Here is a 14,023-nt window from a genome sequence, read left to right as displayed (position 1 = left end):
GCAGTCAAAAAACTTGTCATTTTGTGACTTTTGAAGTCGTATCCTCTCTTGTTATCGATTAGTACGATCAATGGAAGCCAAAAAATGAGTGCGATTTGCGTCTCCATTTATGATAGAATTATATATTTCAGGTTACGTGTGACAAATCGGAAGCAGTTTCAGGAGTTGATAAGGAGGATGGAGAAAAATCCTATTGTGACTAGGAACCTCAAATTTTCTGAGATATAAAAAATGTCGAAGTCCACTTTTGCAGCCTAATTTTATTATCCTTATATTATTCTACTTTTATCGCTTTTTTCTCTAGATCTCTTTAAGATGTAGGAATAATTACCCGACTCATATCAATATCACTTGTTGATTTTGGCCGAACAATGTACTCCTTACCCGAAGGCATGGGAACGCGAGCCCATTGTACCCATCCTTTGCTTCCGAATCGTAATACACCCCTAAAAATGAACGAATTTGATTATAATAAAGAAGTTGCTTCCTATTATCATAATTCTTACTTATTAGCCTCGGTGAACGGTAAGCCCTTTTTGCTGGTACTGCTCTAACCCTGTGGGTCCGGCGAGGTTTTGCGTTTTTTGGACATCTGCTGCAAGTCTCGTTCCTGGCGTTCCTCACGTGATATCGCTTTGAAATCGGTGCTCAGGTTGAATATTGGTCGAGCCCATTCGGATATCAATTTTTCATTCTCTCGATTCTCGAGGGTGCTTGTAGAGGTACATCACGGCCTTTTCAATTCTTGGCTATTTGAGATAGAACTTTTCAATACAAGGAAACTGAAATCCAAACATTACTTAATGGTAGTCTAAACACTGCAATCTCTCCGACAGTCTTACATCGAAAAGAAGTTCCAGAATAGATTCTCGAATCTGCAACGATTAGCAACGATTTGTTCGGTAACGGAGCTTATTGATCCGTCAAAACGTTTAGTACGTTATGCTCGAGGAAGGCAGGCTGAAGATCCTTCGTGATCAGCTGAGACATGGCAAACTTGAGATGATAATTTTCTTGTCTGCTGGCTTATTCTCTTTGTTGAGTTGGCGATCTTCTTCAGCTGCATGTCATCATCTATCCAAAAGGCGAAACTGCTCATTATCTATGGATAAAATTTAGCTTTTGGAATTTTATTAAATGCGATAATAAATATATCTTACCTGCATGGCTTTTATGTGAGGAGACTATAAAATTAAAAACCTTTTCACCAAACTTTTAGCGTAATTATCACGGAATCAGCACCGGGCACTAAGTCAAAACACGAATGCGGAATCAAAACACGGATACAAAATCAAAACAATTGAAATAACATATAATCATATTAATGCAAAGGGACTATGCAAAAACAGATTTGCAAATAATTTTTTTTGACGTGGGACTACGTCAGAACATGCAGGAAAAAAGACGGGTGGGTAATGTCGGGGACATAACCGGAGTGACGTAGGACTATACAAAGGGGACAGCTTTTGCTAAATATATATTTTAAATATATTGTTTTATTTTCTTCTCCTACGTGAATACCTACCTATCTACCTGAAAAATGGATTAGTTTACTGTTTACTCTGTTTGTTTTTTTTTGCGTTTTTTTACAAACTTTCTCAATTTTTTCTCACTGTCTTATAGTTGATTCTTGATTTTTTTCCGAAGGCTTTGTACTTATTAAATGTTCAACGCCGGGTATCTTTCGGCGTATGCACATATCGTACAATCAAAATGATGGCTGTGATAGGGGATGCATAGGTTGTCATCAGCTCATTCACTATCATATATTTCACTATTGAGCACATTACCGTACCTTAAACTGTTTCCGTGTTTCGGAGACGAATGTAATTGTAAGATTTGTAGTCTCCGCAAACAAAGTAAATAAAAATAAAAAAGAGCTGAGGTTTTGGAGACGAACTCTACGATCTGTGGAGAAATAAACGAACTATAAGCGTTCTGAAAAACCAACAGTAAATACAGGGACGGATGACTTTCGGATTAAAGTCCTTTAAAATAAGAACAGAGCAGCAGGAAATACATAGTTCATCATGTTGCTCCTTAGTTATTTTTCTATACAATGCAGATGTAACGTCAGTCAATTTTCAACATCAGTTATCAACCAAAGAAAGCAGTTCTTGCTACCGAGAAAATTCGTTATCATTCTTGCATACAATGTGTTGTAATTTGAAACCACTTTTAATTCGGAAACCATGCATGGGTTTCTGAAATCTGAATGATCAATTTAAAAGACCCCAACCACCAATAAGTTCAAGAACAAGCACAAACAAAATAAATCAGTTTATATTATATGTCATATTATGTCACTTTTGAATGCATTGGTATTGTGAAAAACTTTTAATAACTCTTCTTTGAAAGGCTTAATGGCCCTGAAAAGCGCCGTGTTTTACGGTGGCTGGTTTTGCCACCAAAGCAGTCTGTATAAACAAACGTTTTCCTTCTTCTACCTGCTTCCGTTTTGCGATTGCGTTTGCCACTCGCTGAAACTAGTTGTTGCCACCGAACCGAATGTGCTCTTTCTTTCTTTCTTTCTTTGTTTTTAAGAGGCTTTAAACTTTTGCAGTTCATTCGCCTCTAGCCCAGTGAAGAGCCACAATAAAACCAGCCCAGAGGGGACTGGCGAAAGGGAAACCAACAAAATCACTCATCAGATCTGTCCGCTCGACTCTCGGTTAAAGAAGAAGGTAGGAAGGGATCCTATGCTTCATAAGATATTTAATATATGCTGTAAAGAAAAGTAAATATTTACTGATCCGAGGACCAAAGCAGTAACGAAGCACAAGTGACCCAGCGAAAGGCGCGTTCCAAAACAAAACAAAAAAACAAAAAGGCCCTTCTCAGGAGGATAATAAGTTAGTAAAGTTAGGAAATCAGTTAAGTAATGTAATAAATGGAATATATATGTGAGAATATGTATTAATAGATGCGTGTATATATATATGTATGTAGTATGTAGTATGAACACGCATACATGACCGTGAAGTGGCGAACTGTAATAAATAAACAATTTCAAAAGTACTTAGTATTTCGATTTAGATTTTACCAAAGAAGTCGGTTTCTTTCAGAAACGCAATAAGATTAGTTTCTTGGGTCTCGTCTCTACTGAGGATATCTCGGAGACTCTGACCTATATTGTGTCGGGCTCGAGCATCTTTGGTATGTTGGCATTCTAATAGAAGATGGCTAACGGAAACGGGTGCTACATTGCAAGCACATTGGGGTTTTTCGGCTCTGTAGAACAAGTGTGAGTGGCTGAAGTTAGTGTGCCCAATTCGAAGACGGGTAAGGACTTGCCTTTCCCTACTATTGAGACGGTCCTCCCAAGGGAGAGTGGAATTTTTGATTTGATGAAGATGAGTGGGACGGCTGTTTATCCAGTCTATGTCCCAACTTTCACGGACTTGCTGTTTTACCCAGCGGACAATGTCAGATGGAGGACAGGGCATGTCTGGGGGTTCCATTTTGCTGCCCTTGCTGGCCAATATGTCGGCGGCTGTGTTTCCGCGGATTCCTGAGTGACCAGGAACCCAGCAGAAGGAGATGTTTGTATCTGAAGCAGCCTCTTCTGTTTGTATTATCCATGGGTGTTTGCTGTTTCCACTTAGAAGATCATGGAGACAGCTAGCTGAGTCGGAAAATATTGTAGTAGGAAGGAAATCATGGGTGCATTCTTGGGTAGCTATTAAAAGAGCGAAAGCTTCCGCACTGAAGATGGAGCATTGCGGTGGAAGAGAAGAGCTACCTATGTATCTACTCTCAAAAATTCCACATCCAACTCCATCGGCATTGACTGAACCATCTGTATATACCTGGTGATTAATTTGAAAATTGGATGCAACGAGGTTATTGAAGCAAGCTTTGATTTTTGGAGAAGGGTCTCCCGCTTGGACAGCCTTAAGAAGATCAAGGTTAATGTTCGGCGGTTTGACGTTCCAATTTCTTCCCGTAGCAGATGGCCGTTCACAAATATTGGGGAGGTCTTTGTTTGTGAGGTTGTTGAATGATGTTTTGGCCCTGCATATTAGTAGGACATTGTGGTCACTGTCGGGAAGTGACAGGTGACGGATGGCTTTATTTGTGATGGCTTTTGTCGCCAGGTGTTTGAAGGGAAGTTGACCACTTTTAGCCATTACGGCAAGAGTGGGGCTAGTGGGAAAAGCTCCGATTGCAATCCTGACTGCTTTATTGTAAACTGGTTGAATGGTGTTTAACACACCGTCCCCTCCGCGGCTGAAGGTGCCTATTCCGTATAGGATTTTTGGGACCAACCAAACGTTTACAATATTTAGCAGTGTTTTTCTGTGACCAGAGGCTAGGTTGCCTGCAATAGCCTTGATGATGTTCAGCTTCATTCTGGTGGCTATTTTGGTCTTTTGGGAATGTGGTAAGAAGTTTAGTTTCTTATCAAAAGTAACTCCTAGTATTTTCAATGTCCTCGTTGTGGGGATCGGGATTTTGTTAAGTTGAAGATAGGTTCTCCTACTGAGATGTTTTCCAATGTACATGTGCTTGGATTTCTCCGGGGAAATTTTAAAACCTGTTTTTAGAGCCCAGTTTTGGATGGAGTCTAAGGTTTTTTGAAGCCTCTTTCTCTGATTTAAGCCGAAGCAGCTCGTAGAGATAAGAGTTATGTCATCTGCATAGACTATGATCTTTATGTGATCGGGAATTAGTTCGAAGATGGATTGCATAGCAATGTTGAAAAGGGTAGGTGAAAGTGCTGAGCCTAGGGGGAAACCGTTTTCAGGGATTTTTAAAGAAGACCTATGGTTGTTGATGATGGTTTTGAAAGACCGGTTTTCAAGGAAACTTTTTATGAAGAGGCCTAACCTCCCACGAAACCCCCAGTTGAAAAGGCTTTTCAGCACTGGGTACCTCCATGCCCGATCGAAGGCCTTGGATAGGTCAAGTGAAACGATATCTATGTTCTGTAATTTTTCAGTTGCGTCGTCTAGGATTTTTTCGATTGCTACGAGGCAATCTTCTGTACCTTTTCCCGGGCAGAATGCGAATTGTCTGGAATCAATCAGCTTATTTGACTCGAGAAAGGTCGTTAAGCGTCGATTTATTATTTTTTCCATGACTTTCCCAACACAACTTAGAAGAGTGATGGGGCGGAAATTGTCGAGAAGATGATTGTTCATGTCTGGTTTCGGGATACAGATCATTAAACCCTCTTTCCAGCAACTGGGGAGGGTTCCACTGTCCCAGACTTTGTTGAGGAGCTTCAGAAGTGCTTTTTTCCCGAGATGAGGTAGTTTCTTTAGCATCGGGTAGCTGATGTCATCGGGTCCGGTGGATCCTTGTTTGACTTTGTTCAGTACCCAATCGAGCTCTTTGAGGGAGAGGTTTTTGTTGAAGTCAAATTCCACATCGGTATGAAAATCGATGGGAATTTTTTCGCATTCCGTTTTGTGGGTTTGAAAGGTTTGGTCGTAATTTTGATTGGAGGAGGCAGATGCAAAGAAATCTCCGAACGCCTCGGCGATGATTTTCCGGTAATTGGTGTATTGACCGTTAATAAGAAGATTATACTCTTTGCTTCTTTTCTTGCCATGAAGCCTACCAATCTTACTCCATAACTCCTTTGTCGACGTGTTAGGGTTAATTTCGCTGACGAATTTAGCCCAACTATTGTGTTTTTCGTTGCGAGCCCTTTGGAACTCTGTGAGCAGAGTGGGCTTATGGGGGTTATCCGGATGGGCCTTTCTGAGTTTGCGTAAGGCCTTACGTCGACCTTTGATCGCTGCCTTCACCTCAGGCGACCATGGGACGCATTTCCTGTCAGGGATGCCACTGGTTCTAGGGATGTGCAACATTGCAACCTCAAGGACAACTTTGGAGAATTCCTCGGCTGTCCAGTCTTGTTTAGCGGAAAGGCGGTTTTCAATATCAAATTGATAGCCAGCCCAGTCAGCATATTCAAATTTCCATCTTGGCCTTGTTGGAAACTCTGGAGAAGATTGGCCGAAGGAGATGAGAATTGGAAAATGATCGCTGCCGCAGGTATCATCGTGAATGTTCCATGAAAGTTTTGAAGAGAGTTTGTGTGATACCATAGTAAGATCAATGGCCGAAGTAGTACCAGTATGATGAATTCTGGTGTGTTGGCCGTTGTTTAGAAGGAGTAGGGAATGGTCGGAGATAAAATCTTCGATTATAGATCCTTTTTGATCGAGGTATGCGCCTCCCCAGGCGTATGAGTGGGCGTTGAAATCACCCATAAGTATGATTGGGGCGGGAAGTTGGGATAACAGATGGTCCAGTTGGCCTCGTAGAGTGGCCGGATTAGAATTATTAGTGATGTAGATGCTGACGACAGTGATTGGAAAGGGGTGTTTAATGCGTACTACCACTGCCTGACGGTCGGTGGTAATTGCAAGAAGATCATGTGGAGTGCCATCCTTGATTGCGATTGCAACTCCGTGCTTTGAGGGGTTGGGACCCTCTTTGAAGTATGTGATGTACTTTGGGATGAAGTGTTTGTTGAAATTGTTTGGTGTCATAGTTTCTTGAAGGGCTATGACTGTGGGATTAGAGCTCGAAATAAGAATTTTTAGTTCTAAAATATTTTGTCGGATACTTCTGATGTTCCATTGTATCCCGAATTTCTGTATTGGAGTGAATGTGTTGGTGTTTTTAACTCTAATTCCTAAGAGAATTAGTTCGATGGTCCTTTACCCTTGGAAAGAGAAGCTTTCTTTGAGGTATTGGTGTTGTTTTTGTTTGGTGTAGAAGTCTTTGGAGTGTTTGTTGTGTTTGTGTTGTTTTTTGTTGAATGTGCGTTGCTGTTGTTGTTATTGTTGTTTTGACGTAGGACTACGTCTAACCGGAAGATATAGGGGGTGAAATGGAAATCTAGGCACTGAACAAGTAGGAAAAAATGCAAGATTTGGAACGCTTATAACTCGAGCATTTCTCAATAGATCGCAAAGGTTTTTGCATCAATTAATAGGAAATATATCTACGCATCTATCATAATCATTTTGTGCTCCTCAAATCGTATCGACCAAAACGGGCAACCAGAGCAGCAGCGGAATAGAATGAAGCACGATTGGAAAGGAAAAAGAAAAAAAATGAACGAAACATTGGTCGCAGTCTCACACATGCGTAATTCTCGAGCCAGCCAGTCAGCTTAAAAATCCCCGCTCCGCTGCCGTAACGATCATTCTCATTCAAACCGTACACCACATCGGTTCGCATCACAACACATCAACAAACCAACCCTAGCAGCCATGTCTGGACATGGTAAAGGAGGAAAATGAAGGGAAAGGCAAAATCCCGCTCGAACCTTGATCTGGAGTTCCCGCTCGTGTTGATCTGGAGTTCCCCGCAAGGGTAGCTAGGCCGAGCGCGTTAGTACCAGTGCACCAGTCCACCTAGAAAAACCGCATTCAGAACAGAACACATTCAGTTCGGTGGACATCAAGACAACAACAGGCAGTTGCAGCGAGTGGCGAATGGCAAACGCAATCGCAAAACGGCAGCAGGTAGCAGAAGAACAAAGTTTGTTCTTTGTGTTTGTGTTTGTTCTGCTTTGGTGGCAAATCCAGAACAAGGCGGCATCGAGGGCGTTCGAAATGGTTTTTTTCAAAATCACGAGTACAAAGTTTTCTAAATTGGAACCATTCCATAAAACAAGGCGCTTTTCAGGGCCATTAAACCTTCCAAAAAAGAGTTTAGGAAATACAGTTCAATGCTTTCTAAAACATTATCCAAAATAATAATAAAACACAAATTGATTTTTCCATAATTTGTTTGCCAGGATCTGATGAGTATGTGAATTAGGCATTTGTTCTGAGCTTATTGATAGTTGGGGACATTTAGTTCGATAGTTCGACATTTAGCTAATTGGACGGACATGTAATGCGACTTATTTAGTTGGACATTTTTGTAAACATAGAGATCCAAATTATGACCCCACATTGAAAGTCGACACTGTACCACTGTTATCGCAAATGTTCAATTACAGGTTAAAATCGCCTCCAATACGACACTGAGTGGCGCTTCGGCACGTCGCATTGAATGTAATTTACTGTACAACATGTCACAAAGCTGGATGGGAATAAATTTTCCAACTGTGAAAGCTGTGGCGAGTGGCAACAAATCGCTAAACAGCAAGGTTTAGCCGAACAAGATGGGGATATCGAGTGATAACAAAACAATAAACTCTTTAGATTGAAAATAATTTTGTGATCCTGAAAAGGACCCTTTTTAGCCTGCATGTGAATCCAACGAGCGAACAAATCGTAATGAATGTATTTTTGACGTAGGACTACGTCTAACCGGAAGATGTAGGGGGTGAAATGAAAATCTAGGCACTGAACAAGTAGGAAAAAATGCAAGATTTGGAACGCTTATAACTCGAGCATTTCTCAATAAATCGCAAAGGTGTTTGCATCAATTGATAGGAAATATATCTACGCATCTATCATAACGAATAACATTTCATTTTTCTTGAGATAAACAATTGAATAATTGTGAAATATCAAGCATTGTCCAAATGCACTATGTGCCCATTTTTGATTGGTCCATTTTGTGCTCCTCAAATCGTACCGACCAAAACGGGCAACCAGAGCAGCAGCGAAATAGAATGAAGCACGATTGGGAAGGAAAAAGAAAAAAAATGAACGAAACATTGGTCGCAGTCTCACACATGCATAATTCTCGAGCCAGCCAGCTTAAAAATCCCCGCTCCGCTGCCGTAACGATCATTCTCATCCAAACCGTACACCACATCGTTTCGCATCACATCACATCAACAAACTAACACAAGCAGCCATGTCTGGACATGAGAAAGGAGGAAAAGTGAAGGGAAAGATAAAATCCCGCTCGAACCGTGTTGGTCTTTAGTTCCGCGTAGGTGTATTCGCCAATTGCTCCGCAAGGGTAGCTAGGCCGAGCGCGTTAGTACCAGTGCACCAGTCCACCTAGCCGCCGTTATATAGTTTCGGCCGCCGAAGTGATCGAGTTGGGTGGCAAAACAGTGAATGAGCTGATGACCACCTATGCATTCCCTATCACAGCCATCATTTTGATTGTACGATATGTACATACGCCAAAAGATGCCTGGCGTTGAACATTTAATAAGTACAAAGCCTTCAGAAAAAAAAATCAAGAATCAACTACGAGATAGTGAGAAAAAATTGAGAAAGTTTGTAAAAAAAAGCAAAAACACAACAAAGGTTCTTTTCAGAACCCCCAACATGTTCATAAAGAGTAAACAGTAAACTAATCCATTTTTCAGGTAGATAGGTAGGTATTTACGTAGGAGAAGAAAAGAATACAATATATTTAAAATATATATTTAGCAAAAGCTGTCCCCTTTGTATAGTCCTATGTCACTCCGGTTATGTCCCCGACATTACCCACCTATCTTTTTTTGTTTGATGAGTGTTGTTGTTGTTGTTGTTTTCTGTTGGGGTTGTATTGTTATTTGTTGTTGGTGTCTGTTTTTGTTCATTTCTTGTTCTTTTCTTGTCTTTATTAGTTAGGGTTTCATCTTCGGATTTTTGATCTGAATCTGAAGATGAGCCTTTCGCAATCTTTCTTTATTTTTATTTTTGTTTGGAACATCGGAAGTATCCATGGAGATGACTGATTCGCTCTCAGATTCAGCTGTTGAACTATCAGTTGGCGAATTTGTCATGGTAGTGTCGAGTGTAGTATCAATTGAAGGGGTGCTTTCGCGGCTGGAAGAGGCCGAAACGGCCGAGGCAGTTGCAGCGCAGTTGCATTTACAGTTGCAGCTGGTTACTGATTTTTGCAAGTTGGAGAGTTTGTCTTGCAAGACACTTGCATATGTTGGTCCATTAATTTGTCCATTGTATTTGTCCTTTGCCTCTTTATAGGAGATACCATAGTCGACTCGGATTTTGGTAATATTATTTTCGCATTGCCATACAGGGCATTTCCTGTTCGAAGAGGAATGGTCCCCTTGGCAATTCACGCAAAATGCTGAAGCGTTGCAGGTTTTAGTTCCATCCTTTTGTTCTGGATGTTCTTGACCGCAATTTCTGCAAAGCGGGTTATCGCGTTTGCATCGTTTGCTTGTATGCCCAAATTTGTAGCATTTAAAGCATTGCATTGGGTTGGGATAGAAATTTCTAGTCCCAGCCCGAATAAATCCGAAATTAATAAAGTCTGGAACAACAGTTCCACGAATAGTTAAAATGAGAGTGGCAGTTGTCACAACAATATTATTCTCCTTCCTGGTTATGCGCTTGACATCGATCACACCTTGATCGGAAAGCTCTGTAACCAGTTCGGATTCCTTAATGTCCATGACATCACGGCAAGTAACAACGCATTTACGTTGATTTAGAGTAGGGTGGTAAATTACTTCGATAGGGGTTTCATCAATCAGTTGATTAATTAAAAGGAGCTTACCGATGATATCCTCATCCTTGGCCGTAAGGATATATTGAGTCCTCTTCTTGTCGTCTCGTTGCGGTCGCGCTGTGTAATATTTTTTTCCTACAGCATTAGCGATCGTCTTGCTTACTACGAACGGATTAGTCGGGATTATGTTCTCTCCTGTTGCACGAAGTAGCAGGATTTGAAGATTTCCGTTTAGTGGGTCGGCCCACCTTGGAGCGGTACGTTGGGTAGGTTTACCCTCGTACATGTTTGTAGCTCGGCCTCCCGGAGGCCCGGAGCTACTTGAAGCCATGCTGTTGTCTGGCTACACCCTAGGTATAGCCGATGACTGGGGTTTTCTTCGGGTTAAAACACTATATAATATTTATGGGGGCTTTACACTTAGGGATATATGCCCAGAAATTCACACTTTTTTAACCAGAGCACTTGTAAAACCACCAATATCGCGTATAAGCTTTTGAAATTGTTTTCACCAGTCACTTCACTGTTCGTAAGCGCACGTCTTCTTTTTAAATTATATTTTATATTTAAAATCACTAATCGCTACAAATAAACTGCCAACACTGCCCAAAAGAAAAAAGGGGGCGTGGCGTTGGTGACGCCGAAAAGCGCGCGCTTTTCCGGCACGCCGGTAAGCACCGCTCACTGCGGTCGAAGTAAACGGATGTCGTCTGCTGCAGCAAATCTGTAAACTAAAACTATATTGAGGACTAACTTAGCCTTCAGAAAGGCTGCTAGAAGCAAAAGTTAGTTTTTTAGGTGTGAAAAAACAGGTAAAATCTGCAAACTCCTTCCAAGGCGCCAGAGTATAAACAAACTTTTTCCTTCTTCTACCTGCTGCCGTTTTGCGATTGCGTTTGCCACTCGCTGAAACTAGTTGTTGCCACCGAACCGAATGTGCTCTGTTCTGTAGGCGGGTTTTCTTATTGTTGTGAGCAGCTTTGCAAGCTAACTCGAGCACTCCGGCGGCCGAAATTCTATAACCGCTATTAGGTATACTGGTGCTCCGGTACCAATCCGTTGATGCGATGTGATGTGGAACGATGCCATACAACCACACTGATTTACGGTTTGAAAGAGAATGATATATTTTTCAGCGGATCCGCGCCTTTTGTACTGTAGCGGTACACGCTCACAGGATAGAGACAAATCGGCAGACTCAGCCAAAGGGGCGAGTCCAACGAGACGAACGAAAGAGCGTTAAAAGGCAGCGATGGCAAAAAAATACATTAGAGGCGAATGAACTTCAAAGTTTAAAGCCTCTTAAAAAACAAAGAAAGAAAGAACAAATACATTCATTACGATTTGTTCGCTCGTTGGATTCACATGCAGGCTAAGAAGGGTCATTTTCAGGATCACAAAATTATCTTAAATTAATTTAAAGAGATTATTGTTTTGCTATCACTCGATATCCCCATCTTGTTCGGCTAAACCTTCCTGTTTAGCGATTGCGTTTGCCACTCGCCACAGCTTTCACAGTTGGAAAATTTCTTCCCATCCAGCTTGTGCCATGTTGTACAGTAAATTATATTTAAGGCGACGTGCCGAAGCACCACTCAGTGTCGCATTGGATGCGATTTTAACCTGTAATTGAACATTTGCGATGACAGTGGTACAGTGTCGACTTTCAATATGGGGTCATAATTTGGACCTCGAACTCTATGTTTACAAAAATGTCCAACTAAATATGTCGCATTACAGGTCCGTCCAATTAGCTGAATGTCGAGCTAAATGTAAATTACTGTACTTTCAATCTAGAAGCAATTTAAAAATTGATGAAAATTTAATAATCGGGAAAGTCCCCAACCATCAATAAGCTCAGAACAACTGCCAAATTCACATACTCATCATATCCTGGAAAACAAATTATGAAAAAATCAATTTGTGTTTTAATATTATTTTGGATATTGTTTTAGAAAGCATTGAACTGTATTTCGTAAACTCTTTTTTGAAAGGTTTAATGGCCCTGAAAAGCGCCGTGTGTTATGGAATGGTTCCAATTTAGAAAACTTAGTACTCTTGGTTTTGAAGAAAAAACCATTTCGAACGCCCTCGATGCCGCCTTGTTCTGAATTCGCCACCAAAGCAGATTGTATAAAGAACAAACTTTGTTCTTCTGCTACCTGCTGCCGTTTTGCGATTGCGTTTGCCACTCGCTGCAACTGCCTGTTGTTGTCTTGATGTCCACCGAACCGAATGTGTTCTGTTCTGAATGCGGATTTTCTTATCGTCGCGAGCAGCTTTACCAGCCAACTCGATCACTTCGGCGGCCGAAACTATATAACGGCGGCTAGGTGGACTGGTGCACTGGTACTAACGCGCTCGGCCTAGCTACCCTTGCGGAGCAATTGGCGGATACACCTACGGGGAATTGCACACCTGCACGGTTCGAGTGGGACTTTGCCTTTCCCTTAACTTGTTCTCCTTTGTTACATCCACACGTCCACGTTGCTGCTTGTTTTCTTTTTATGATGTGATGCGATGCGATGTTAAACGATGCCGTACAACCACTTTTACAGTTGGAAAATTTCTTCCCATCCAGCTTTGTGAACAGTGGTACAGTGTCGACTTTCAATGTGGGGTCATAATTTGGATCTCTATGTTTACAAAAATGTCCAACTAAATATGTCGCATTACATGTCCGTCCAATTAGCTAAATGTCGAACTAATTGTAAATTACTGTACACAATTTAAGAATTGGTGAAAATTGAATAATCAGTAAAGTCCCCAACTATCAATAAGCTCAGAACAACTGCCAAATTCACATACTCATCAGATCCTGGTCAACAAATTATGAAAAAATCAATTTGTGTTTTATTATTATTTTGGATATTATTTTAGAAAGCATTGAACTGTATTTCGTAAACTCTTTTTTGAAAGGTTTAATGGCCCTGACAAGCGCCGTGTTTTATGGAATGGTTCCAATTTAGAAAACTTTGTACTCGTGGTTTTGAAAAAAACCATCTCGAACGCCCTCGATGTCGCCTTGTTCTGGATTTGCCACCAAAGCAGATTGTATAAAGAACAAAATTTTTTCTTCTGCTACATGCTGCCGTTTTGCGATTGCGTTTGCCACTCGCCACTCGCTGCAACTGCCTGTTGTTTTGATGTCCATCGAACCGAATGTGTTCTGTTCCGAATGCGGGTTTTCTTATCGTCGCGAGCAGTTTTGCCAGCTAACTCGATCACTTCGGCGGCTGAAACTATATAACGCCGGCTAGGTGGACTGGTGCACTGGTACTAACGCGCTCGGCCTAGCTACCCTTGCGGGGAACTCCAGACCAACACGGTTCGAGCGGGATTTTGCCTTTCCCTTCACTTTTCCTCCTTTGCCATGGTCAGACATGGTTACTTGGGTTGGTTTGTTGATGTGTTGTGATGCAAACCGATGTGGTGTACGGTTTGAATGAGAATGATCGTTACGGCAGCGGAGCGGGGATTTTTAATCTGGCTGGCTGGCTCGAGAATTACGCATATATGAGACTGCGACCAATGTTTCGTTCATTTTTTTCTTTTTCCTTTCCAATCGTACTTCATTCTGTTTCGCTGCTGCTCTGGTTGCCCGTTTTGGTCGGTACGATTTGAGGAGCACAAAATGGACCAATAAAAAATGGGCACATAGTGCATTTGGACAATGCTTGAT

The 14,023-nt window shown here is 41.4% G+C and overlaps 1 pseudogene; it reads right to left on the bottom strand.

Moving 5' to 3' along the window:
* Positions 1 to 310: 310 nt before the first annotated feature.
* Positions 311 to 10,627, bottom strand: LOC129782469 (protein IWS1 homolog; annotated as a pseudogene).
* Between the last annotated feature and the right edge of the window lie 3,396 nt (positions 10,628 to 14,023).

The sequence above is a fragment of the Toxorhynchites rutilus genome, chromosome 1 (assembly GCF_029784135.1).
Source record: "Toxorhynchites rutilus septentrionalis strain SRP chromosome 1, ASM2978413v1, whole genome shotgun sequence".
NCBI classification, from domain to species: domain Eukaryota; kingdom Metazoa; phylum Arthropoda; class Insecta; order Diptera; family Culicidae; genus Toxorhynchites; species Toxorhynchites rutilus.
This window is presented reverse-complemented; position numbering and strand designations above follow the sequence as displayed.